The 25711-nt window shown below is 40.2% G+C and overlaps 1 protein-coding gene across 2 annotated transcripts in view; it reads right to left on the bottom strand.

The window, feature by feature from the left end:
* LOC126187935 (testis-specific serine/threonine-protein kinase 3) overlaps positions 1–25711 on the bottom strand; it is a 112824-nt gene that overhangs the window by 70921 nt on the left and 16192 nt on the right. Inside the window, exons 1-2 of one of the 2 annotated variants that reach the window (XR_007537808.1) lie at positions 13596–13668; positions 8614–9044 (exon numbers count right to left, since the gene is read on the bottom strand). The gene's annotated coding sequence lies outside the window, so the exon portion shown is untranslated. Of the gene's footprint in view, positions 1–8613; positions 9045–13595; positions 13669–25711 lie in introns of those variants that run through there. The other variant, XM_049929302.1, reaches the window with a different exon arrangement.

Raw genomic sequence — 25711 nt, 5'->3', positions numbered from 1 at the left:
ACAGCATTGGTATATCCAGACGATTTAATCTTTAGGTACATAGGTTTTTTGAAGTAGAAAAAAACTGTTTTGAAAGAACGATATCTCACCTGTTGATAATAATCACGCACATACCGCCGTACTGCATATAGCTGGAATGCGTCCATATTCTTATTCGTCTTCTGCAACTTATTTTCTTGCAGCGAAGTATGTCGTGTTACTGCTTCATAGTTCTCAAATTCTTTCTTTCCATTCTCCATTCCAGGTCTCAGCACACTCCAATTATGAATGTTACGTATGGCAGTATTTCAGTAGCAGGCAGAAGAATTATGAATATTAGGTGTAGCAGCAGTTCAGTTCACCATTCATGCAATCTCTAAAATCGTACCTATATCCTTGCGCCTCAATTTATAATACCATGGTGACAGAGCTCAAAAATTCGCGGTCCTGTATACAGATTGCAATTCTCTTTTCAGTTTTTGATATTATGAAGTAATCATGTGTGTTCTTGAACATCTTTCATAGCATTCATCACATTACGAGACATCATACTAATTCTGTTTTAGTAATGCACAATAGCTAATGAAGACTAAACACCCGGATGCTCCAAAACAGAACTTCACAACGAGAGCTGAAGACCACAAGCTGCTGATGCTTGACGCTACATCCTATTGTTAATAGGTGGCGTGGCAATAGGGCGCACTGTATCAGCCGAGCTGCTGATGGTTCACCACTAGCGGCACCGAGACAACGAACGGCGCCATGCCTTTCCTGCGAGTAAAACGTGAAAAATCGCAAGTTACGATCATCATGCAATAGCTGCAGGCAGCTTGTGGGACAACCCCAACATTTCTCTGAAACGGTTTAGGGATACCACGGAAAGTCTACACCAGGATAATCAAACAAGTAATCCCTGCTTCCGAGAATATGAGTCTTTTTGTTTTCCCTATTGAATCTTCTAGCTTGGTAGATAGGTACACGAAAGATCTCTTCCTGTCTCAAACACTATAGCGCTGCATGGAAACACAGTGGCAACTAATCTAGACACGCACAGAAGCCCTGCAGATTGTGAGATATTCATTGCATTGTATAGTTCCTGCAATAACTGTCTCTCATTGTTTACAAGAGCTAGTCTCAATGAACTCTCTTGTGTGTTGTTTACTGTTGATACCGAAGCATCGTGCAGAATATTGTGACAGATGAATACATTGTCATAATAACATAGAGAAATGGTGCGTAGTCCTCTCTGATGAATTTCGGCTTCATGTTCATACAAGTATTGGTGATGTAGTGGAAGACGCATCACTGGTCAGCTCTTTGGAGGCACATCACTGTATATGATAACTCTGTAGAGACACGTTCGTTTTAAACGTTGTAGCTGTGTACTGCTCCAGCAAGTAAGAATTCTCAATTTCTTGCTGTCTTTCTTAGGAGCACGGAGATAGTATATTAAATCAATTGTTTAGTGTCACTTCCTACCATTTGCTTATGGTGATCTCACAGTTACTAGCAATTGTGATTATTCACATAGCCATGTGGCTCACAACATCCGAAAGTCTCTATCAGATGTAGAAACTATTCCTTGCCCTCTGAGAGATACTGAATAGTTACATAATGAAAACGTGTCGCTTTTATCAGATTGACGTCTATTGCTCTACCGACTTTTGATCTATGCAGTGCGCCATCTATGCGTACTGATACAGGAGCTATTTTACGACTCAATTCAGAACCTGTTTGATGGAATTTGTCGATGTGTCACTATATGCGCTGTTGTAGTCCCTCTTATCAATTCCAGCTTTTTTCCTTCTTTGGTTCTGAGCAGATAAACAGAAGACGATTCCTTTGAGGTGTGATGATTCCTATGTCCACCATGGTATATCGATCTAAAATGTCTCTCTTAATTTTCTCTATCCAGGTTAATACTTCCTTTCAGCAATTTATTTAGATATTAGCAATGATGTACGATCTAGAATGGTTTTGACAGATCACTGATCCTACAATGCAAATGTGTTTCATAAAAATGTTGTTTAAATTTTAGTTGCCTACTTAAAAATCCAAAAATGAACACCATCAGATTAACATGAAAATAATTAACGCAATATTTGCAAAATTTCTCTACATGCTTCCTCATATATTGCCATGGAAAGACGGAAGTTTGCTTTGACGGTTTTTCCACGCATTATAGGATACGCATAGAGTCCACCATTCCTCTTGCACCTTAAATGCTTCTACAAACATCCAGGCTAATTTCTCCTTGCGAAATCCTCAGTTATCTGATGAGGCACTAGCCGCCTGTATGCGGGCCCAGTTGAAAGTGGTCCTGCCCCAGCTCATTGAAGTTCATTCCAGTTGAACACTTTTTCTGCCCTAACCTGTCGGAGGTGCTAGCTTTTAGTCTCTCACATATATCAGTCCTCCACCTGCATACCATATACTACTTGCTTAGAGATTGTCCACAGTTCTCCTATACATTATGTATCATGGGAGAATTAAGAAAGAAAAGAGGAAATCTTTTCGGTTATATCACAGACGATGGAGCAAAATATTATGTTCATTACTGACAGCAAATGACATGTGATATAACAAAAACCTTGCCGTTGGCGGGGACGCTTGCGTGACTCAGCGATGCAGATAGCCGTACTGTAGGTGCAACCCCAATGGAGGGGTACCTGTTGCGAGGCCAGACAAACGTGTGGTTCCTGAAGACGGGCAGCAGCCTTTTCAGTAGTTTCAGGGGCAACAGTCTGAATAATTGACTGAACTGGCCTTGTAAAATCAACCAAAACGGCCTTGCCATGCTGGTACTGCGAACTGCTGAAAGCAAGGGGAAACTACAGCCGTAATTTTTCCCGATGGCATGCAGTTTAATGCATGGTTAAATAAGGATGGCGTCCTCTTGGGTAAAATATTCCGGAGGTAAAATAGTCCCCCATTCGGATCTCCGGGCGGGGCTACCCAGGAGGACGTCGTTATCAGGATAAACAAAATTGGCGTACTACGGATCAGAGAGTGGTATGTCAGATTCCTTAATCGGGCAGGTAGGTTAGAAAATTTGTAAAGGGAAATGGATAGGTTAAAGTTAGATACAGTGCGAATTAGTGAAGTTCGGTGGCGGGAGAAACAACACTTCTGGTCAGGTGAATACAAAGTTATAAATACAAAATCAAATATGGGTAATTCAGGAGTCGGTTTAACAATGGATTTTTAAAAAAAAGAACGCGGATAAGCTACTACGAACAGCATAGCGAATCAATTGTTGTAGCCAAGATAGACATAAAGCCCACGCCTACCACGGTAGTACAAGTTTATATGCCAACTAGCTCCGCAGATGATGAAGAGATTGAAGAAATGTATGATGCGATAAAAGAAATTATTCAAATAGTTAAGGGAGACGATAATTTACAAGTCATGGTGGACTGGAATTCGATTGTAGGAAAAGGAAGAGAAGGAAAAGTAGTAGGTGAATATGGACTGGGGGTAAGAAATGAAAGAGGAAGCCGCCTGGTAGAATACTGCACAGAGCGTGACTTAATTATAGCTAATACTTGGTTTAAGAATCATGAAAGAAGGTTGTTTACGTGGAAGAGGCCTGGAGACACTGGAAGTTTCCAGATAGATTATATAATGGTAATACAGATTTAGGAACCAGGTTTTAAATTGTAAGTTTCTTCTACATCTACATCTACATCTACATTTATACTCCACAAGCCACCCAAGGGTGTGTGGCGGAGGGCACTTTACGTGCCACTGTCATTACCTCCCTTTCCTGTTCCAGTCGCGTATGGTTCGCGGGAAGAACGACTGTCTGAAAGCCTCTGTGCGCGCTCTAATCTCTCTAATTTTACATTCGTGATCTCCTCGGGAGGAGGCAGATGTGGACTCTGACCACAATTTGTTGGTTATGAACTATAGATTAAGACTGAAGAAACTGCAAAAAAATAAGACTTAAAGAAGATGGGATCCGGATAAACTAAAAACACAAGAAGTTGTAGAGAGTTTCAGAGAGAGCGTTAGGGAAAGGTTGACAAGAACAGGACAAAGAAATACAGTACAAGAAGAATGGGCACCTTTGAGATATGAAATAGTGAAGGCAGCAGAGGACCAAGTAGGTAAAAATACGAGGGCTAGTAGAAATCCTTGGGTAAGAGATGAAATACTGAATTTAACTGATGAAAGGAGAAAATATAAAAATGCGGTAAATGAAGCAGGTGAAAATCATTACAAAAGTCTCAAAAATGAGATCGACATGAAGTGCAAATCGGCTAACCAGGGATGGCTAGAGGACAAATGTAAGGATGCAGAAGCACGTATCACTGGGAGTAAGACAGATACTGCCCACAGGAAAATTAAAAACACCTTTGGAGAAAAGAGAATCACTTGTAAAAAATCTAGAGCTCAGACGGGAAACCAGACCTAAGCAAAGAAGGGAAAGCGGAAAGGTGAAAGGAGTACATAGAGGGTCTATACAAGGGCAATGTACTTGAGACTAATATTATGGAATTGGAAGAGGACGTAGATGAAGATGAGGTGGGAGAGATGATATGCGTGGAGAATTCAACAGAGCACTGAAAGAATTAAGTTGAAATAAGGCCTCAGGAGTAGACAACATTCTGTTAGAACTAGTGACAGCATTGGGAAAGCCAGCCCTGACAAAACGCTCCCATCTGGTGAGCAAGATGTATGAGACAGGCAAAATACCTTCAGACTTCAAGCAGACTATAATAATTCCAATCCCAAAGAAAGCAAGTGTCCGCAGGTGTGAATATTACCGAACTATCAGTTTAATAAGTCATGGTTGTAAAATACTAACACGATTCTTTACAAACCAATGGAAAAACTGGTAGAAGCCGGCCTAGTTTGGATTTCGTAGAAATGTCGGTGTACACGAGGCATCACTGACCCTACGACTTATCTTAGAAAATATATTGAGGAAAGGCAAACCTACGTTACTAGCATTTGTAGACTTAGGCAAAGCTTTTGACGATGTTGACTGGAATCTATTTCAAATTCTGAAGGTGGGGTCAAATACAGGGAGCGAACGGCTATTTACAATTTGTACAGAAACCAGATGGCAGTTATAAGAGTCGAGGGCCATGAAAGGGCAGCAGTGGTTGGGAAGGGAATTAGGCAGGGTTGTAGCCTATCCTTGATGTTATTGAATCTGTATATTAAGCAAGAAATAAATTAAGAAATAAAAGAAAAATTTGATGTAGGAATTAAAACCCATGGAAAAGAACTACAAACTTTGAGGTTTGCCGACAACATTGTAATTCTGTTAGAGACAGCAAAGTACCTAGAACAGCATTTGAACGGAATGGACAGTGTCTTGAAAGGAGGATATAAGAGACATCAACAAAAGCAAAACGAGGATAATGGAATATAGTCGAATTAAATCAGGTGAAGCTGAGGCAATTAGATTACTAAATAAGACACCTAAAATAGTAGATGAATTTTGCTACTTGGGGAGCAAAATAACTGATGATGGTCGAAGTAGAGAGGATATAAAATGTAGCCTGACTACAGCAAGGAAAGCATTTCTGAAGAAGTTTGTTAACATGGAGTATAGATTTAAGCGTCGGGAAGTCTTTTATGAAAGTATTTGTACGGAGTGCAGCCATGTATGGACGTGAAGCAAGAAGAGAACATAGGCTTTCGAAATGTGGTGCTACAAAGAATGCTGAAGATTAGATGGGTAGATCACGTAACTAATGAGGAGGTACTGAATAGAGTTGGGGAAAAGAGGAATTTGTGGCAGAATTTGACTAGGAGGAGGATCGGTCGGTAGAACCCGTTCTGAGGCATCAAGGGATTGCCAGTTTAGTACTAGAAGGAAGCACAGAGGATAAAAATCGTAGAGATGACTACACTAAGCAGATTCAGAAGGATGTAGGTTTCATTGGTTATTCGCAGATGAAGAGGCTGGCAGAGGGGTAGCATGTAGAGTTGGATCAAACCAGTCTCTGGATCGAAGACCACAACAACAACAACAACATAACAAAAACAGATTAGTCTCAAGAGTATACTCTGTTTATTTAGGTGTATAGTCTGACAATATTGTCTGTTTTGAAATTCTCTAGAGCGGATTGCACTTACTAAAATAACTGTACTGTGGTCAGTTCTGCAATCTCATCCACCTCCACCTCTACCTCCTCATGTTATAGAAAAACGAGGTAAATGTTTAATGCACAGTGTCTGTTTAATGCTGATTCATTCTGTGATGTACATTCGAGGGAAAAAAACGACGCACCGTGAAGGAATTAACCGAATGCGACAGAAATTGGCAGATGAGATGTACGAGTGTAGAAAAATTACGATTTCTGATAAACTGGATGATTTATTCAAGAGAAAGAGCTTGACAAATTGAGCAAGTCAGTAACACTTTGGTCCACCTCTGGCCCTTATGCAAGCTTGGCACTGATTGATAGAGCTGTTGGATATCCTCCTGAGAGATACCATGACAAAATCTGTCCGATTGGAGCGTTAGATCGTCAAAATTCCGATCTGGGTCGTGGACTCTACCTGTAAAGCTCCAAACACTCTCAACTGGGGAGAGATCTGGCGAATTTTCTGATCAAGGTAGGGTTTGGTAAGTAAGAAAATAAGAAGTAAAAAAACTCGTTGAGTGCAGGCGGGTGGCGTTATTTTATTGAAACGGAAGTCCAGGATGGTTTGCCAGAAAAGGCAAAAAAACGGGAAGTGGAATATCGTCGACGTATCGCTGTGCTGTAAGGATGCCGCAGATGACAACCAAAGGGGTCCTACTATAGAAAGGAAGGGCACATAAGACCCTCACTCCTGGCTGTCACGCCGTATAATGGGCGACAGTCAGGTTGATATCCAATGCCTGTCCATATCATCTCCAGACATGTGTTCAGCCTGGAGCCTCATGACTGGAATAGAATTGTCTTCAGTGAGGAGTCCCGCCTCGAACTGAGCGCTAATGGTCAGCGAAGATGTGTCTGGACTGCCTCAGACAGTGGCTTGATACCAACCTGTCTGTCTCCCACCACATGGTCCGACAGTCAGGAGTGATGATCTGGGGTGCTATTTCTTTTCGTAGCAAGACCCCATTGGTTGTCATCTGCAGCATCCTTACAGCACAGCGATACGTCGACGATATTCTACACCTATTTTGCTGCCCTTCATGGCAAGCCATCATAAGGTTATGTTTCAGCTAGATAACGCCCACCCCTCATGGCGAGTTGCTTGTCTTTGTTTTTGCCAAAGCCTACCTTGCCCAGCAAGGTTGTGCCAGATCTCTCCCCAACGTTTAGAGCATTATGGCCAGAGCCCTGCTGCCAGCTTGCGATTTTGACAGTCCAGCGCACCAATTGGACAGAATTTGGCACATCATCTCCCAGGAGGATATCCAAAGCTCTAACATTCTATGCCGAGCCCAATAACTGCTTGCTCAAGGGCCAGAGGTGGACCAACGACTTACCGACTTTCTCAATTTGAGAACTTCTTTCTTTTTAATATAGCATCCACTTTTTCTCAAATTGTAATCATTCCTTTGCCTGTACACATCTATTGATTTCCATACCGTTTGGGTAATTTCTTCGTGGTGTATAGTTTCTTTCTTTTTCAGGTTGTTAGTAATATGACAGAAGCTCATCAGATACTGCAGCTACCTGAGGGCATAAGAGTTTATTTCATATGATGTTTGTTCGGTACTGGCACTATAAGTTCGTGAATCTCTTTGAACTACGCATATTTTCCTCACTTTTCAACCTTTTAATACTCTCGTTTTCAATACGTTGCTTCTCTGGCATCTAATTTGATTCCAACATTCTAGAAATAAATCAGTACAGCTGTTTCACTTGAGTCAAGTTTGTTCATGACATCCATGTTTTGGGTATCGTATTTGTGACAACTACTACAGCGTAGATTGTATAAGTATGTTTACAAATGAGGTACATTGTTTCTGCGGAAACATAGGAAATTTTTGTTAACTGGCAACACCTAAAATCACAAGCAAATTTATCAAATATTTTATAGTTGCGGAGTTTGCTTCATTTCTGTACAAGAATAAGGTACAGACAATTTTTGTTCTGTTACATTTATGAACAGTACTGTTATTTTCAAATTGGGACTGGTCCTTTACAACAAATTGGATCATAAGTTAATTGTCCGTTTTTTTTTTAAATAATTGCCTTATGAGGTGCCAGGCCAGACATTAAACATTGCCATTACTGCACATTTCTGTGTAGCACAGCCTCAAATATTTATTATTCTATGTGACATTAATGGACACAAGTATTCAACGTAAGCCAACTTTCTGATGCTTTCATCACCAAAATTAGCAATTACATCTAGAGGCAATGTTGTTGAACTCAAATATGTAACAAGATCTACAATATATGATTTTCAGTTCAAATTCTGCTTAATATGCACACTCAGAGATTTTGAACATTCATTTTTACATAATTCCTTCTCCTGAGCTATATTTTTATCCGTGATAGCATACCTTCTACTGATAATATACCCTGTCTTGTACAGAATTGAATTAACTACGAGTTTTCTGAGTTAAGTGACTGGCCATTAAAAAAAGAAAAAAAAGAAAGAAAAAAACCAGTCAATATTTTTCTGACTTTCATTTATTCATAGAATTTAAAACAATCTTTAACTGCAAATTTTTACGTTGTTCCTCTTGTTATTCCGTTACTATTGGATTTCATGGTGAAGCTTGCATCTTCAGGAAATAATACTATTTCTACTGTATCAGAGATATCTGGAAGGTCATTTGTATATGCCAAGAACAGGAGTCGTCCCAAACACAAATTTATGTAAGTAAATGTTTAACGTCTACCTCAAGTTTAACTTTAACAATAGTTCCCTCAATTTCTTTGTTCTTGCTCTATTGTGACAAATACACTGTTATTCAGGGAAAATCTTAACAATAGCTGTCTTCTACATATCTATTACAGATTTCTCATTACTTCAGTGACATGTTGCTCTGAATTGGTTATCTTACCAATGAAACCTTTGTGAACTGAGTTCTCTAAGATCGGGTTTAGGAAAAGTATCTCCAGGTACACACAACTTCGTGAATTTAATATTTAAATCTGAAAAAAGGAGAAAAAGTCATTATAAATGGATCACACCACAGTACAGGCAATAACAGGTGACCAATAAATAAACTGATACAAATTGAGCGAAACTTATACTTGTATGAAGTCAGATTTCTGTGTTTCAGGATAATAAATGGAAAACATTAATGGTCTTAGTATTTACTTTCCATATGTGTGTAAAACTATCTTGCTCTCTGCGAGATGTGGAATCTTGTATAAATAAATATATCATATACGTTAAATTCATTTCATGTGCCAACGTTATGTTTCAACCACTTGCACTGGAAGAAATACAGAATAAGACAGTAGTGTACTGAAAGAATATAACTGCTTGTGTATGAAGTTCAAACCTGAGCAATACCGCTAGATACTTTTTTTTATTTTTACTGGTGGCAAATAAAAGTGCTAATAAAGATGTTAATTCCTGTGGTAATAACATACTGGCCATTTATACCGATAAACAACTGACTTCACGAATGGCAAGGGATCACTGTCTTCTTCACCTATGTGTGCTGTGATGACTGAGTTCCAAGACTAAGCAAATTTATGTAATCAACGCCAATCAAAAATTCTAGAAATCTATTATTAATGCGTCAGACTAACACCAATTTCTTTCCTTATTTTGATATTTTGTGCCGATATTCTCCAAACATGCTACATGGCCAAATTCATTATTTCAAGGTGTTCAGTCATGTAACTGATGACACTTTTGTCATGGTCTTTAGTGTGAAGGCTGGTTTCATGCAGGTCTCCACACTATAGTCGGATCTACCAATGATGCCAGTTCGCGCAGGTCGAGACAAGGACGGCGATTGTATTGTTGCCGGTTCCAAGCGAAATTTGCAGTACGCGCATACACATCCTTTGCCCCTGATGAAGGCATATATCCCGCGAATTATGTCTCCCGCTTGCTTGTGTGCAATTAGTTTGCCGCTCATCACTGCCTTCAGGCTTGACAACTCGCAACAAATGAAATAAAAATGCACTGAATTACTCGTTACGATCGCGCACAACATTCACAGCAGTGCGTTCAGAACACTCCCGAACGCCCGTTGACTGTCAGAGAATGCGTGACGTAGGAGCGCAAAACAAGCCTTAATTCGACCATCATCGTTTGTGGCGCCAGCTATAATCTATCCCATGAAGTCTGTCCATCTCATCATGAGTACTGCAGCCTACATCCATTTCATACTGCTTACTGTATTCAAGCCTTGGTCTCGCACTAGAATTTTTGCCTCTCCTCCCCTACACAGTTTCTTCCATTACCAAAATGACGATCCATTGATGCCTCAGGATGACTGAGCACTACCAGACAGTCATCCCAACCGAGAGCTCTACGAGTACCGTGAAAGAATCACAGATGTAGCTAGGAAAAGGCATCTAGCATTTTATGGACACATTTACAGGATGCATCGTGACAGATTGACCAACCAGCTCCTCTGTTACTGGCAACAGAGGAAGACCAAATCACGATGGTTGATGGATGTAGAGAAAGATCTTCAGGAACTGGGAATAACAGAAGGAAACTTGAAGGATCAGACAATACTCAGGGAGAAGCTTAGACAAAAGAGGTTCCAGGACAGACCACCAAGAAAGAAGACTGGTGCCCTCTGGACACAGGAGGAAGGAATTACACAGCCAGAGGATGCGTAACTACTGGGCAAGCGTCAAAGCCTACTCCAAACGCAATAGTTAAATTTCGTGATCCTTAGTTGGCCTATACGAAATAAGAAGAAGAAGAATATGTATAACCTATCTGACACATGAAGATATTGTTTTTTTGGAATTTTGTTGTTTTGTAGATAACTAAGAGCAGTTTAGGGCAATAACGAAATAATGTGTAAGCTTCTGCAACTCTTTCTTGTCTCAGTGGCAGTTTTCGTGTTTTCTATTTTTTCAGAGAAATGTACAAGATGTATTAGTTTACGAATTTACTTCCAGGTTGAAAATCTTACGCTGCACCCACACAACAACTTGTACTAACTGTACCTTTGTTCAATGTTCACTTGTTGTCACGCTTGTTTGATATCGTCACTCTCCCAATCAAAGAATCTGTTTCGGAGGCCCTAGTTCCTTTGCGGCTAACTTTTCCTGGTAATTTAGGTTTCTGTTCCCAGTATGAGAGTTTCAATGTGCAGCAGAGTGTGCATTGACATGAAACTTCTGGGCAGATTAAAGCTGTGTGCCGGACTGAGACTCGAACCGGAGACCTTTGCCTCTCGCAGGCAAGTGCTCCAACAACCGAGCTTCCCAAGCACGACTTACGACCCTTCTTCACTTACTTTTCTGTTGGCATTTAAAATAGATTCAATATATTTCATGTTTACACTGCACACGAAAGGCGATTCCCGCGCAGAAAAAAAAAAAAACAACTCCAAACTCAAAGTGCCGTTTGTGGAAATGATTAAACTCAAGTAGTAATGTCTACCAACTCGAGTAGTAATGTCCACCAACAGGGTCACTTGACTACAATAAAAATGAGGCGCTGAGATCCATAAGGGCCTAAAGCACACCTCCGTCAACCACATTTAAGTGAAAATCAGTGAAACCAGTGCTGCATCTTTTCCTTAATTTCCATATATGCATTTTGGACCTACAGCACAGATAAACCTGACTCACCACAAGATCAACAGATTTCAGATGCATGAATAAATACTACAGTCTCACAATCGATGGTGCTGTGCTTTAGGCCCTTATGATTCTCAGCTCTGCCAATGGATTACTGTACAATAAAGTTCATAATTTAATGTACTACAACTCAATCGGAAACTCACAAAATAGGTTTACTGTCAGTATCATGTACTAATGTCCTATTTAATTTCACTACAGTATGTAGTGAGAGAATTGGCATATCTGAGGAGTATGCTAACATCCAGCAGGATTTATGCCAAGTGAACAGAGATAAAAGTCTGCCACAGTGTGCTAAAATCTGGTGACACTGACACAAACTTCTAGTTGAGTGGCAAGGGCTAGCTGTGCAGGTCGCCAAGCGTTTATGTTGTTTATCAAATCCTTATGTATTTGGCCAGTATGTCAATTACGTCACGCGAGTTGCGCATGCGGAAAAGCTCCTTAACACGTGCACAACTGAAGGTGCGCTAGTGACTGCTGCCAAATTTCACGGAGTCTAAACGAGCAGTAGAGCGGTAGATTCAAGTGCCGTATCTTTCAGATTACAGCATCTATGTTACATTTAACAGCATTCAAAGAAAAACAACCAATAAAGCTGTCGAAAGTTAGGGTGTTCATGTGCTCTCGTGTTCTTACACAGCAGCCGCCACTCTATATAATAGTCTATGAAACATAGGCATAATAATTTGAATAAATTAGTGCTTAGCACATCAATGTAACATGAGTTTCAAAAAACTGCAATTTCGAAAAATTTAAGTATATAATTTTAAAGCCACTTGTGAAGTTCATGTTCCAAACAACTGACTTAAAAACTGTAACACCAACAGTCCTCACAACTTTGACAGTGTCATAATGTACTGTCACATTTATCAGTAATTCACTTAGGATTACCACTGTGAACACAGGACGCAATTAATGGGTATGTGAGTAAATGCAGAGTGGGGATGTGTTTCTTTCAGTCATTTCCACTTCCGTTTTGAAATATCTGTCGTTCTCTCTTTTTTCCTTAGTAGCGGATCATTCCTTTTTTGCATTGCCTTATTCAGCTTCCTGTGATCTGCCGTTCTCAAGAACAGTGTCAGGTTTGTTGTTGGCACCAGATACATTCAGCCTGTGAATGAGTTGGTTCACCTGACTGACATGTTTCCTCCAGTCAGTCAAGCTCCAAACCAATCTACAAGTGCAATCCCTCAGGCAAGCATCTGAAAAGTATCCTGTATTAAAAACAGCTTTTAATTTTCTAGAAGCCCTTGCCATTTTCGATACTCTCAGTTTTCATGCTCTTTATTCTCCAAAAGTTAACTAAGAAATCTGAAAAGTGTTAAATGGAAAAATATGAACGCATTTCCATCGCAGATATTTCCATGAGTTTAAGATATCGTAATATTGCTTTCACGCAGATGAATTCTGAAAATGTTCTCACTAAATGCTATATGATCTCTTTTCGTAGCTTTATTATTTAAAGAGACATCAGCATCATCTCTTGTTTAAATGGAATTGTGGTAATTTCTGGGTCTAGTATCATAGTGCCCAAACAGACGAATTCAATCGTGCTTCACTCTTCAAAATCCGACAAGTAGTTTTGGAGAACATAGAATATTCAGAAGTCATGGGATACGGACGGTTCTGGCCCAAGGGAGGGGGGGGGGGGGGGCAATGTTCTCCTTAAGTGAACAAACCGACTAGAATAATTTAATGACCCTTTTGTAAACAAATTGTTCACCTGGGTACATGTTTTGATTATTTAGGTCATAATTAATGGGCAATAACTCATGATAATTACCATAATTTATGTGTAAGATAGTGGCATGTGTCGAATGCTTTTATCTTAAAGTGTTAACTGTCATTTTAATTATGATAATTTATTACATAAAAAATGACACCCCCCACTGCCCCCACAGTGCTGCTACTCACTCTTCTTCAATGTTCTCCCAGCATCCTGAGACTCAGTTTCAATCTGGACCTCACTGGAGCAGCAGCAGCACCTGTAAATTCATGCGATATTACAAATTTCCAGCATAGCACAGCATCCAGGGGAATTGATCTAGTTTTCGTGAATCTTCAGCACCCAACACTATTTTCTACAGCATGCGATGCTACTTATGTCTTCGTCACTAATTTTTAAGAAGATGTTTGTATCATTGAAAAAAACGTTTTCCCCCAATTTTTAAGAAAATAAGCGTAATTACGGGTTTCCTGCCTAATTTTACCGATTTTTTAAGACAACACACATAAATACAGACTTCGCTGCTGTTTTGTCGATTTTCAGGAAACATATGTAAAACATGTAGCTTTAAATATTGAATAACGAACGCCACCAACATACAACACTATTTACAGTTTTCAGGATTTTATCGATTTTCCCTCAGTATTCCGCAAATACCTATAGGTTTACTAAATGTTTAAGATCACACACATAAAGATGGGCTTTTCATTAAAATGTTATTGATTTTCACCCAGGATTCCGTAAAACACCTACTTTTAGAAGAAGCAGCAGTGACACATGGAACTTAAATGTGTAACAACTAAGACAAAGAATAATGCATTGAAAAAACACAAGAATTCGTCTCACAAAATAACATTATAAAATTAAAATCAGACCCAACAAACCGATTCAGTCAAAAGTAAAAAAAAAAAAAAAAAAAAAAAAAAAAAAAAAAAAAAAAAGACATCATATTGGATAACACAGAAAAGAGAAAGCTGACGCATCCTGTCCTCTGGAGACAACCAAAGACCCACAAACGGAATCTTCCTGTGAAGCCAATACCGGACTTCTGAACATCGCCCACTTACAAGTTTTCAGGATACATGTTAAAATTACTGTCTGAAAATTTCAAAGTACAAAAAGATGGAACCATTAAAAACACTGCACAGCTTATACCACAAATAAAAAGATATAAAAATCCCAGACGCAGCAACACTCCACTCATTTGATATAGAAAGCATGTGTCCTTCTTCTTCTTCTGCTTCGTTAGGACCCTGCAGGATCATGCGTGTCTTGTTTTGTACGTCTATTTTCTTCCCAATACCTTTTCATTCTCTTGCTTCTTCTGCTAAGGCAACTTTGATTTTGGTGTCCGGTCACCTGCGACCATCCACCAACCCATTATACTTTTCCCTGTCCTGTACTACAATCTGCAGATTCCTTTCTCTCAAAATTTTCCGCTCCTCCTTTTCCAATTCTATACAAGCTCTCTTGCCGAGTGTGATTGTTTCTGATGCATACAGAGCAGCATTTCTTACAGTTGCTGTGTAATGTCGCAATTTGGCATAGCGTGACAGATTTTTCTTGCCACCACACACTGAAGCTTCTGCAAAAGCTGTGCCCTGTCTACTGCGCTATTATTGCTCTGTATGCCACCAGTTATCTTCTCCCCCAAATAACGAAAACTGTTGACTTTCTCAACCAAAAAAATGATTCAAATGGCTCTGAGCACTATGGAACTTAACTTCTCAGGTCGTCAGTCCCCTAGAACTTAGAACTACTTAAACCTAACTAACCGAAGGACATCACACACATCCATGCCCGAGTCAGGATTCGAACCTGCGACCGTAGCGGTCCCGCGGTTCCAGACTGAAGCGCCTAGAACCGCAAGGCCACCCGGCCGGCCTTTCTCAACCACTTGGCCATCTATCCTCCAGTTAGACTCAGCATTCAATGTCATGGTCTTCTTATATGCAGTCTACAGTCCCACCTTTTCTGCTGGCTCTGCTACATTTTTCCTGCTGCCTTTGCCTGTTCTTCTGTCTCATTTAAGAGTGCCATGTCATCTGCGAATGCCAGGCACTACACTGTTGCATTATGTTTGACCTTGTACACTATTTGCACACCTTTGATCTTCATGTTACTATTTAGTTGTCTCCACTGTCTCACTACTTCATCCAAAACTAGGTTAAATAAAATTTCCTTTATTACTGCATGTGTTGCAGCATCCAGTCCTCTATCTTCTGACACATCAAGCAGAGTACTTCTGTTAAATGAATCATAGGCCTTTTGGAAGTCAAGAAATGTCACTGTTATCTTTTGTCCTTTCTTGTGTCTGTGTTCTATTAGCCTTTTTATTCCAAATATCTGTTCTGTACAGTTCCTTTCTTTTTTTAAAACCACACTGGTACTCTCCTATTGTCAGCCCCAGTTGTTCTTCAACTCTGTTCTGCAAGATTCTCGACAAAACCTTGTACCCTATGTTTAAGCGAGAGATTACTCTGTAGTTATCCAGTACTTTCTTGCCCCCGTTCTTGTGTAGTGGTATTATAATAGCTTCTTTCCAGTCTAAGGGTATTTTCTTATTTCTCCAGATATCCATTACGATGTTGTACACACTTCTTTCTATTTCAGGCTCACCCCACTTGATCTCTTCAGCACAGATGTCTGCCAATATACCATTACCATAAACAATAAGAAATCATAGATTAAAAACTGAAAACTTATAGTCAACTCCCTGATGAAAAGATTAAAGGAATATGCATATTAATAAAGCTCATAACAGAACAATATTACTTGCAGTTCAATAATGAATTTTATTTACAAGAAGATGGTTTATCATTGGTGTCCCCAGTTATAGGAGCCTTAGCAAATATCTTTGTAAACCACAGTGAACAGATCATTTTCTCAAAAACAGTACCAAAAGAAGACAACATATTATACTGGTTCAGGTATATGAATGACATCCTTTGCTTAATAGATGAACTACAAACAAAAATTGAAGAACTACATACTGACATCAACCAGCTGCATAAAAATATAAAATTCACAACTGAAAGAGAATACAATAGCCAAAATAAGTTTCTGGATTTATTAAAAAACAAAACAGGAAGCATATGTTTGAAATTTACCATAAATCCACAGCAATGGACATTGTCATTCCCCAATCCTCGAACCACCCACACTCACAAAAGCAAGCAGCACTTCGACACATGTTCCATACACTCAAGAAAGAAAACTACCAGAAAGAACTTGACATAATAATGCAGATGGCACAAAACAATGGTTACAATAGTAACATAGTCACAAAACTAAACAACAAAATCAAAATAAAAGCAGAAAGCACCCAACCATCAGAACCAAACACCCTCAGTACCAAAACAACCAAACAGAATAATCAGAAAAATATGAATGGAACAACAAGATAGTGCTCAGTGATATACAACCACAAACTCACACATAAAATCACCAACATTTTCAAAAGACAGGGAATAAACAAAGCATATACAACAGACAGTTGTGTATAAAAATACACGCCAAATCTGACAAAAGCAGGTATATATCAACTACAGCGGCACACTTCTGACAACAGATACATAGGACAAACAGGTAGAACATTTGATGTTAAATACATCATGAGCCTGGAAGTATGGGACAAACTACTCCACATTTTCAGAACACCTAAGAGAACAAAACCGCAGACAAACCGCTACAGAAGAAGACATGAAAATAATTAGAATCAAAAATAAAAACACCTCCTTACTCTGCAAGAAAATTACCACATACAGAAAACCAAATCAGAAATGAAAACCCTATTCAATGATCAAGTACACGTGCCAAACAATTAGTTGTTTACACTAATATAAGAAATAACAGAACAATACTCTAAAAGATGATTATTATCATAATAATAATAATAATAATGGCAGCCAACATCTTTTCACTCACTTGTCCATGAACCTCCCCGTAGAACATTTAAACTAAAACTCAAATCAGCTGATCGACAAACCTTTCAACCACTGTCTAACAGCTACTACATTCATATTCAACACTGTACAACTAGAACCAGCAACCCCCGCTCCCACTCACCCTTCCCGTCCCCCCACAAATGGTTCAAATGGCTCTGAGCACTATTAAGCACTATGGGACTTAACTTCTGAGGTCATCAGTCCCCTAGAACTTAGAACTACTTAAACATAACTAACCTAAGGACATCACACACATCCATGCCCGATGCAGGATTCGAACCTGCGACCGTAGCGGTGGTGCGGTTCCAGACTGTAGCGCCTAGAACCGCTCGGCCACCCCGGCCGGCGTCCCCCCACACAAAATAAAAAAAGAAGGTACACACTCTTCAGCTCTCTATCTCTCTCTCTCTCTCTCTCTCTCTCTCTCACACACACACACACACACACATACACACACACACACACACACACACACACACACACACACACAGACATTCGCAGATGTAAACACACACACACACACACACACACACACACACACAGACATACGCAGATGTAAACATCATGAATAAACGTTAGTTTTCAACTTATACTTCGTTAGGTTGGCAACATGTAGGTAGACAGAACAAACAGGAGGAACATATAAGAAATCACAATATTTACGTTATTAAAAGCACAATGTTGGAACAAACAGCTAGAACAAGTTGCAAAAGAAAAATAGTGCACCGCAAAGAAGAGGAAAACATGGTGAACAGTGTGAAAGAAAAAATTCGGAATACAAAACAGTGCTTAAGTTTAGGAAATAAAGTGGAAGCGCGACCTCCAGACCAGATGAGAGGAAATGCAAATGCCAAAATAATATCCCAATGAAGATGCCTTAAAGTAAGAATAAGGCGAAACGCATCTGGGGAAAATAAATTAAGTTGCAGCAAGAAAAGGCTAATTTATTTACAAAACAAGTATTTCTGTGCTTGCTGCGAAGAATGGCCAGGTAAACAAACTTATTAAGAAATCTACGTCTGTTATCAAAATCAAAGAGTTGTAGCTCAATACTACAACTTTATTCACAGGACATTATCTACAAATCAAAACTGTAAATTTAGTTCATCCATTTATAGGCTGACCAATCTCACAGAAAAATGTGGCTTCTTATTTACAGAGAAAACAAAAGACTGAACTTCTGTTGCTGAAAAACCTTCGTTTTAGTCTCTGATTTTCTAATTGCAGCCACTTCGCAAAAAGATGCGCCCAGCCAAGTCATAGAGCCCCCCTAATTCTATTGAAATCCCGTAATGCTGCGAACCCACTGTTCCGTTAGTTAAAGGGCTTTCTAGGCTTCCATTTGTCACTGGCTATGAAAAAAGCTAGCACCCTAACGTACAGGGAGAAATTCACATCTATGGTGCTGCTGAAGTCCAGACACTTTTTCGGTTGGTGCTGCTTCTAATGATTTGTAGTCAGTCACTTAACAGAACAGTAGCAGGTCACTTTTTACATTTTAGATACAATAGCTACATTTATCTACATTCAGATTCAGCTCCCACCAGCTCGGAGTCCTCTGTAAATCGATGTATCCTACTGGTATCGTAAGCCTACTATAGACAGGAGCCTACATCTACATACATATTCCACAAACCAATGTGGACTATGTCATAACAGTATTGTCGATTTTTTCGTTCCTACTGCACTAACACACGTACACAATGTGATCAAAAGTATTCGGACACCCCCAAAAAATAACGTTTTTCATATTAGGTACATTGTGATGCCACTCGGTATCAGCGAACTCAGCAGTCATTAGACATCGTGAGAGAGCAGAATGGGGCGCTCCGCGGAACTCACAGACTTCGAACGTGGTCAGGTGACTGGGTGTCACTTGTGTCACACGCCTGTACGCGAGATTTCTACACTCCTAAACATCTCTAGGTCCACTGTTTCCGATGTGGTAGTGAAGTGGAAACGTGAAGGGACACGTACAGCACAAAAGCGTACAGGCCGACCTCGTCTGTTGACTGACAGAGACCGCCTAGAGTTGAAGAGGGTTGTAATGTGTAATAGACAGACACCTATCCAGACCATCAAACAGGAATTCCAAACTGCATCAGGATCCACTGCAAGTACTATGACAGTTGGGAGGGAGGTAAGAAAACTTGGATTTAAAGGTCGAGCGGCTGCTCATAAGCCACACATCACGGCGGTAAATGCCAAATGACGCTTCGCTTTGTGTAAAGAGCGTAAACATTGGACGATTGAACAGTGGAAAAACTTTGTGTAGAGTGACGAAACACGGTACACAATGTGGCGATCCGATGGCAGGGTGTGGGTGCGGTGAATGCTCGGTGAACGTCATCTGCCAGCGTTTGTAGTGCCAACAGTAATATTCGGAGATGGTACTGTTATCGTGTGGTCGTGTTTTTTCACGGAGGGGCCATGCACCCCTTGTTGTTTTGCATGGCACTATCACAGCACAGACCTACACTGATGTTTTAAGCACCTTCTTGCTTCCCACTGCTGAAGAGCAATTCGGGGATGGCGATTGCGTCTTTCAACACGATCGAGCACCTGTTCGTAATGCACGTCCTGTGGCGGAGTGGTTACGACAGTAAGATCCCTGTAATGGACTGGCCTGCACAGAGTCCTGACCTGAATCCTATAGAAGACTTTTGGGACGTTTTGGAACGCCGACTTCGTGCCAGGCTCCCCGAACGACATCGATACCCGTCCTCAGTTCAGCACTCCGTGAAGAATGGGCTGCCATTATACTTACCATTTCTCATACAAACTGGTGAAGTTTTGTTAATGAGCATTGCTTCATTAAATAACGTGCCTAGTACATGACGACCCTTAAGCTTTCATAGTTTGAAAAACCAATACCTGGTCCATTTACAAAGTGTCAACTATAAACAATTTAGTGGAAGGCCGGTGGTACTGGTGGTAATTTGCAGTGGCTATTAACCTGGCGGCGATGCAGTTATAGCAATACTGTTGGCCTTGTCCTGTTACATATCTTCTTGGCGTCGGAATTATACTTATAGGGCCAGAAACCATGCCATGATAATGGTATCACCAAAAGTAACATCCGAGGCCCATAAATGCTGCCCTTAAGCTCTTCTGGCCTCAAAACTCCAGGAATATGAGCCACTATGATCCGCTACTGTTAGCCACAGCACTGCTCAGCCCAGACTTCTTACCTGTCATAAAGGACGAGCTGCCACTTGCGCACCAACCACACACCTTTTCCACTCCACCAGGCTACTTCCGTAGCTGTGTTGCTTCCTCATGTCTTTTACTTTCACCCCTATTTCCCTAACTATGAGCCAAGTCATTTACAGTACATTACATAACAATTATTCCATTAGTTATTTAAATCCACAAGCATAATTTAAACAACTGAAATATGTATACATAGTCAAAGAATTTTCATGACAGATACAACATTATACATAAGCAATACTAGAAATTGACATAGAAATATCGATACAGATACGAAATAGGTCAAAAACAAGTGTTACAAGATGTTTGCAGATAATGTAATTTTCTACAAGAAGATGGGAAGACCTTCGGCGGAGGTGGTACCTGAAATGAATGTAACTAGATCCACTCCGCAGTAATAGGACCAGGAATCCGAGGGAACAGGGTATGCACAGAGGCATATAGATCACCATTTTTACTCAATAATTACGTGTGTGAGTCCAGTAGGAACAAACAAATCGACAATACCGTTAGGACGTAGTCCACATATATGTATGTAGATGTAGACTCCTGTCTATACCAGGCTTACGATACCGGTGGGATACATCGATTTACAGAGGACTCCGCCGGCCAGTGTGGCCGAGCGGTTCTAGGCGCGTCAGTCTAGAACCGTGCGACAGCTACGGTCGCGGTTCGAGTCCTGCCTCGGGCATGGATGTGTGTGATGTCCTTCGGTTAGTTAGGTTTAAGTAGTTCTAAGTTCTAGGGGTCTGATGACCTCAGATGTTAAGTCCCATAGTCTCAGAGACATTTTTGAAAAGAGGACTCCGAGCTGGTGGGAGCTGAATCTGAATGTAGATAAATTAAGCTATTATACCTAAATTAGACAAAGTGACCTGCTACTGTTCTATTAAATGACTGACTACAAATCATTAGAAGCAGAACCAACCGAAAAAGTATCTGGACTTAAGCAGCTCCATGACTGTGAATTCGTTCCTATACGTTAGGGTGCTATTTTTTTCTAGTTGTCATTGCTCTCTACATAGCCAGTGGTAGGTGGAGGCCTAGAAAGCCTTTTAACTACTAGAAAAGCGGTGTCGTAACATTATCGGATTTCAAGAGAATTAGCAGGGCTCTGTGACTTGGCTGGGGCATCGTCAAAATAAGGTAGATCAAAATGTAGGTATATTGCAGAGTATGGGGTGAAAATCGATAACATTTTAACGAAAAGTCCGTATTAACGTGTGTTGCATAGAAATTGAGAAAATTATAGATTTATGATAAAATTGGGGGGGAGCGATACTCTCACAGCAGACGATCTCTATACCGTTTCTTCTAACTGCTAAGAGCAAACATGTTATTCCTTCCCACACATGTCTTGTAAAGTGATTGCAATGTGGAATTTAGAGGCTAAAACGAAGATTTGTACTGAGAGACATTCAGCAACAGAAGTTTAGTCTTTTGCTTTCTCTATAAATAAGAGACCACATTCTTTTGTGAATTTTCTGAGCCCATAAATGGATGGACTAAATTTACATTGTTGATTTGCGGATAAAGTCCAGTGAAGAAAGTTGTAACACTGCTCTGCAGCTGTAAAATTTTGATCGACAGACAGACACTGCATCGTTGTTACAGTGTATTTTAGTGCGCCTTCTTGGAGAGTATGGGGTGAAAATCGATAACATTTTAACGAAAAGCCCATATTAACGTGTGCTGCATAGAAATTTATAAAAGTATAGGTGTTTGCGAAATACTGAGGGAAAATCGATAAAATTTCCCTAAAAACTGTAAATAGTGTCATATATTGGTGGTGTTAGTTATTGAAAATTTAAAGCTATTTTTTCCTGAAATCTATAAAATAGCAGCGAAATCCTTATCTATGTGTGTTGTCTTAAAAAATGGTAAAATTAATCACGAGACCCATATTTACATGTATTTTCTTAAAAAGTGGAGTAAAATCAGTAAAATAGCAATGACATATACATCATCTTAAAAATTAGCCACGAAGTCATAAATAGCATTGTATGTTGCAGAAAATAGTGTGGGTGATGAACTTTCATGAAAGCCAGGTCAATACCACTGGGTGCTATGTTACGCTGGAAATTGGCAATATCGCCTGAATTTACAGATGTTGTTGCTGCTCTGCTCCAGTGAGGTTCAGATTAGAAATGAGTCTCGGGATGCTGGGAAAAGAATAAGGAGGGATGGGGGGTTGTGGTGGAGGTGTGGCCAACAGCAGCACATTGGCGCAGTGGAGGTGTCATATTTTTTTGATCATAAATTACCATAATTGAAGATGACGGTTATTACTTTGAGCTAAAAGTACCTGGATAAAAATTCCGTCATCCTGCACAGAAATTATGGCAATTTTCATTATAGTTATTGGCCATTAATGATTACCTAAATAATAAAACATGCGCATTAGTGAACAACTTGTTTACATATGTGTCATTAAATTAGGCTTGCCTTGTCACGGTCCGCGCGGCTCCCCCGTCGGAGGTTCGACTCCTCCCTCGGGCATGGGTGCGTGTGTGTGTGTGTGTGTGTGTGTGTGTGTGTGTGTGTGTGTGTGTGTGTGTTGTCTTTAGCATAAGTTAGTTAAAGTTAGATTACGTAGTGTGTGAGCTTAGGGAGCGATGACCACAGCAGTTTGGTCCCATAAGATCTTACGACAAATTTCCAAAATTGGGCAAGCTCAAGTGGGTGGTTTGTTCAACTGCCCCACAGTGGGCCAAAACCGGCTGTCCCCCATTACTTCCAGAATTACGGTTTATCTGTTTTCAAAATGAAACTAATTGCTATCTTACGCGAAAGTTGGTGCTGTTATGTGGAACTGTCGCCTATAACTGATGAGGCGCTCCAGCTTGATGCAGCTAAGAAAATCTACTTACAAAAGCGAAACAGTGGAGAAAATTGATGCTAATCACACTGATGTAGTTGAAATGACACACTTGCTGGAAGACAAAGGACGTGCCAGTAAGAAATTAACTACGGTAACAGTTTTGCTCCTGCTTCTGCCACAGCCTTGAAAGAAAGAATAATGTAAAAAATTGAATGGATACGTAAAACTTGGTATATAGAAATGAGGTATAAAGATTCTCAAATAATAACGTCGCGTCATGAGTTTACTGCCATGTAATGCGATTATGTTGCGCAATTACACCAGCAACAACAACATAAAGGAAATCACAAAAGGATCTGGTCATTAACATTGCCATAACAGTCTCTTTAAATCATTAAGTGTTCCAAATGCTCGCGTCTACTGAAATACACTTTAGTAGCCGTGGTGCAACGATTCCTGTAGAGTGAAAACATTGCAAATGCTGCAACAGTGTCACGCTTTACAGCCTATTGGGTCGTCAGAGCTTGTGTCTGAACTTCATCTTTGAGTTAACTTCAGAGAAATGAGTCGAGCGGTGTCAAATCAGGTGAACTTGCACGCCAGCTGATAATGCCTTCGTGCCCTAACCGACCACCAGCAAAGAGCTGGATGAGCGCTTTTCTAGCTACAAGTGAACAACGACTCAGGCACCCATTGTGCTGGTGCCACACACATACATATATTTCATGTGTACTCTAGAAGACCTGACCATGAACCATGGACCTCGCCGTTGGCGAGGATGCCTGCGTCCCTCAGCGATACAGATAGCCGTACCGCAGGTGCAGCCACAGTGGAGGGCTGTCTGTTGACAGGCCAGACAAAAGTATGGTTCCTGAAGAGGGGCAGCGGCCTTTTCAGTAGTTGCAAGGACAACAGTCTGTATGATTGACTGATCTGGCCTTGTAACATCAACCAAAACGGCCTTGCTGCATTGGTACTGCAGCTGTAATTCTTCCCGTGGGCATGCAGCTTTACTGTATTGTTAAATGATGACGGCACCCTCTTGGGTAAAATATTCCGGAGGTAAAATAGTCTCCCATTCGGATCTCCGGGCGGTGCTACTCAGGAGGACATCGTTATTAGAAGAAACTAAACTGTCGTTCTACGGCTCTGGGTTCGAATGTCATATAGCTTAATCAAGCAGGTAGGTTACAAAATTTAAAAAGGGAAATGGATAGGTTAAAGTTAGATATAGTGGGAAATAGTGACATTCAGTGGTAGGAGGAACAAGACTTCGGGCCAGGTGGATAAAGGGTTATAAATATAAAATCTAATATGGGTAATGCAGGAGGCGGTTTGATAATGAATAAAAAAAATAGGAACGCTGATAAGCTACTACTAACAGCATAGTGGACGCATTACTGTAGCCAAGATATAGACGAAGCCCACATCTACCACAGTAGTACAGTTTATATGCCAACTTGCTCCACAGATGATGAAGAAATTGAAGAAATGTATGACGTGATAAAAGAGATTATTCACATAGTTAAGGGAGACGAAAATTTAATAGTCATTGGGGACTGGAATTCGATTGTAGAAAAAGGAAGCGAAGGAAAAGTAGTAGGTGAATATGGACTGGGGGTAAGAAATGAAAGAGGAAGCCGCCTGGTAGAATTTTGCACAGAGCGTGACTTAATTATAGCTAATACTTGGTTTAAGAATCATGAAAGAAGGTTGTATACGTGGAAGAGGCCTGGAGACACTGGAAGTTTCCAGATAGATTATATAATGGTAATACAGATTTAGGAACCAGGTTTTAAATTGTAAGTTTCTTCCGGGGCAGATGTGGACTCTGACCATAATTTGTTGGTTATAAACTGTAGAGAAAGACTGAAGAAACTGCAAAACGATAGGAATTTAAGAAGATGGGTTCTGGATAAACTGAAAGCACCAGAGATTGTGGAGGGTTTCAGAGAGAGCGTTAGGGAAAGGTTGACAAGAACAGGGTAAAGAAATACAGTACAAGAAGAATGGGTAGCTTTGAGAGATGTAATAGTGAAGGCAGCAGAGGATCGAAGTAGGTGAAAAGACGAGGTCTAGTAGAAATCCTTGAGTAACAGAAGAGATACTGAATTTAACTGATGAAAGGAGAAAATATAAAATGCAGTAAATGAAGCAGGCAAAAAGGAATACAAACGTCTCAAAAATGAGATTGACTGGAAGCGAAAAATGGCCAAGCAGGAATGGCTAGAAAACAAACGTAAGGACGTAGGGGCGTACATCACTAGGGATAAGATACATGCCGCCTACAGGAAAATTAAAGAGTTCTTTGGAGAAAAGAAAA

This window comes from Schistocerca cancellata, chromosome 5, assembly GCF_023864275.1.
Source record: "Schistocerca cancellata isolate TAMUIC-IGC-003103 chromosome 5, iqSchCanc2.1, whole genome shotgun sequence".
Taxonomy (NCBI): Eukaryota; Metazoa; Arthropoda; class Insecta; order Orthoptera; family Acrididae; genus Schistocerca; species Schistocerca cancellata.
This window is presented reverse-complemented; position numbering and strand designations above follow the sequence as displayed.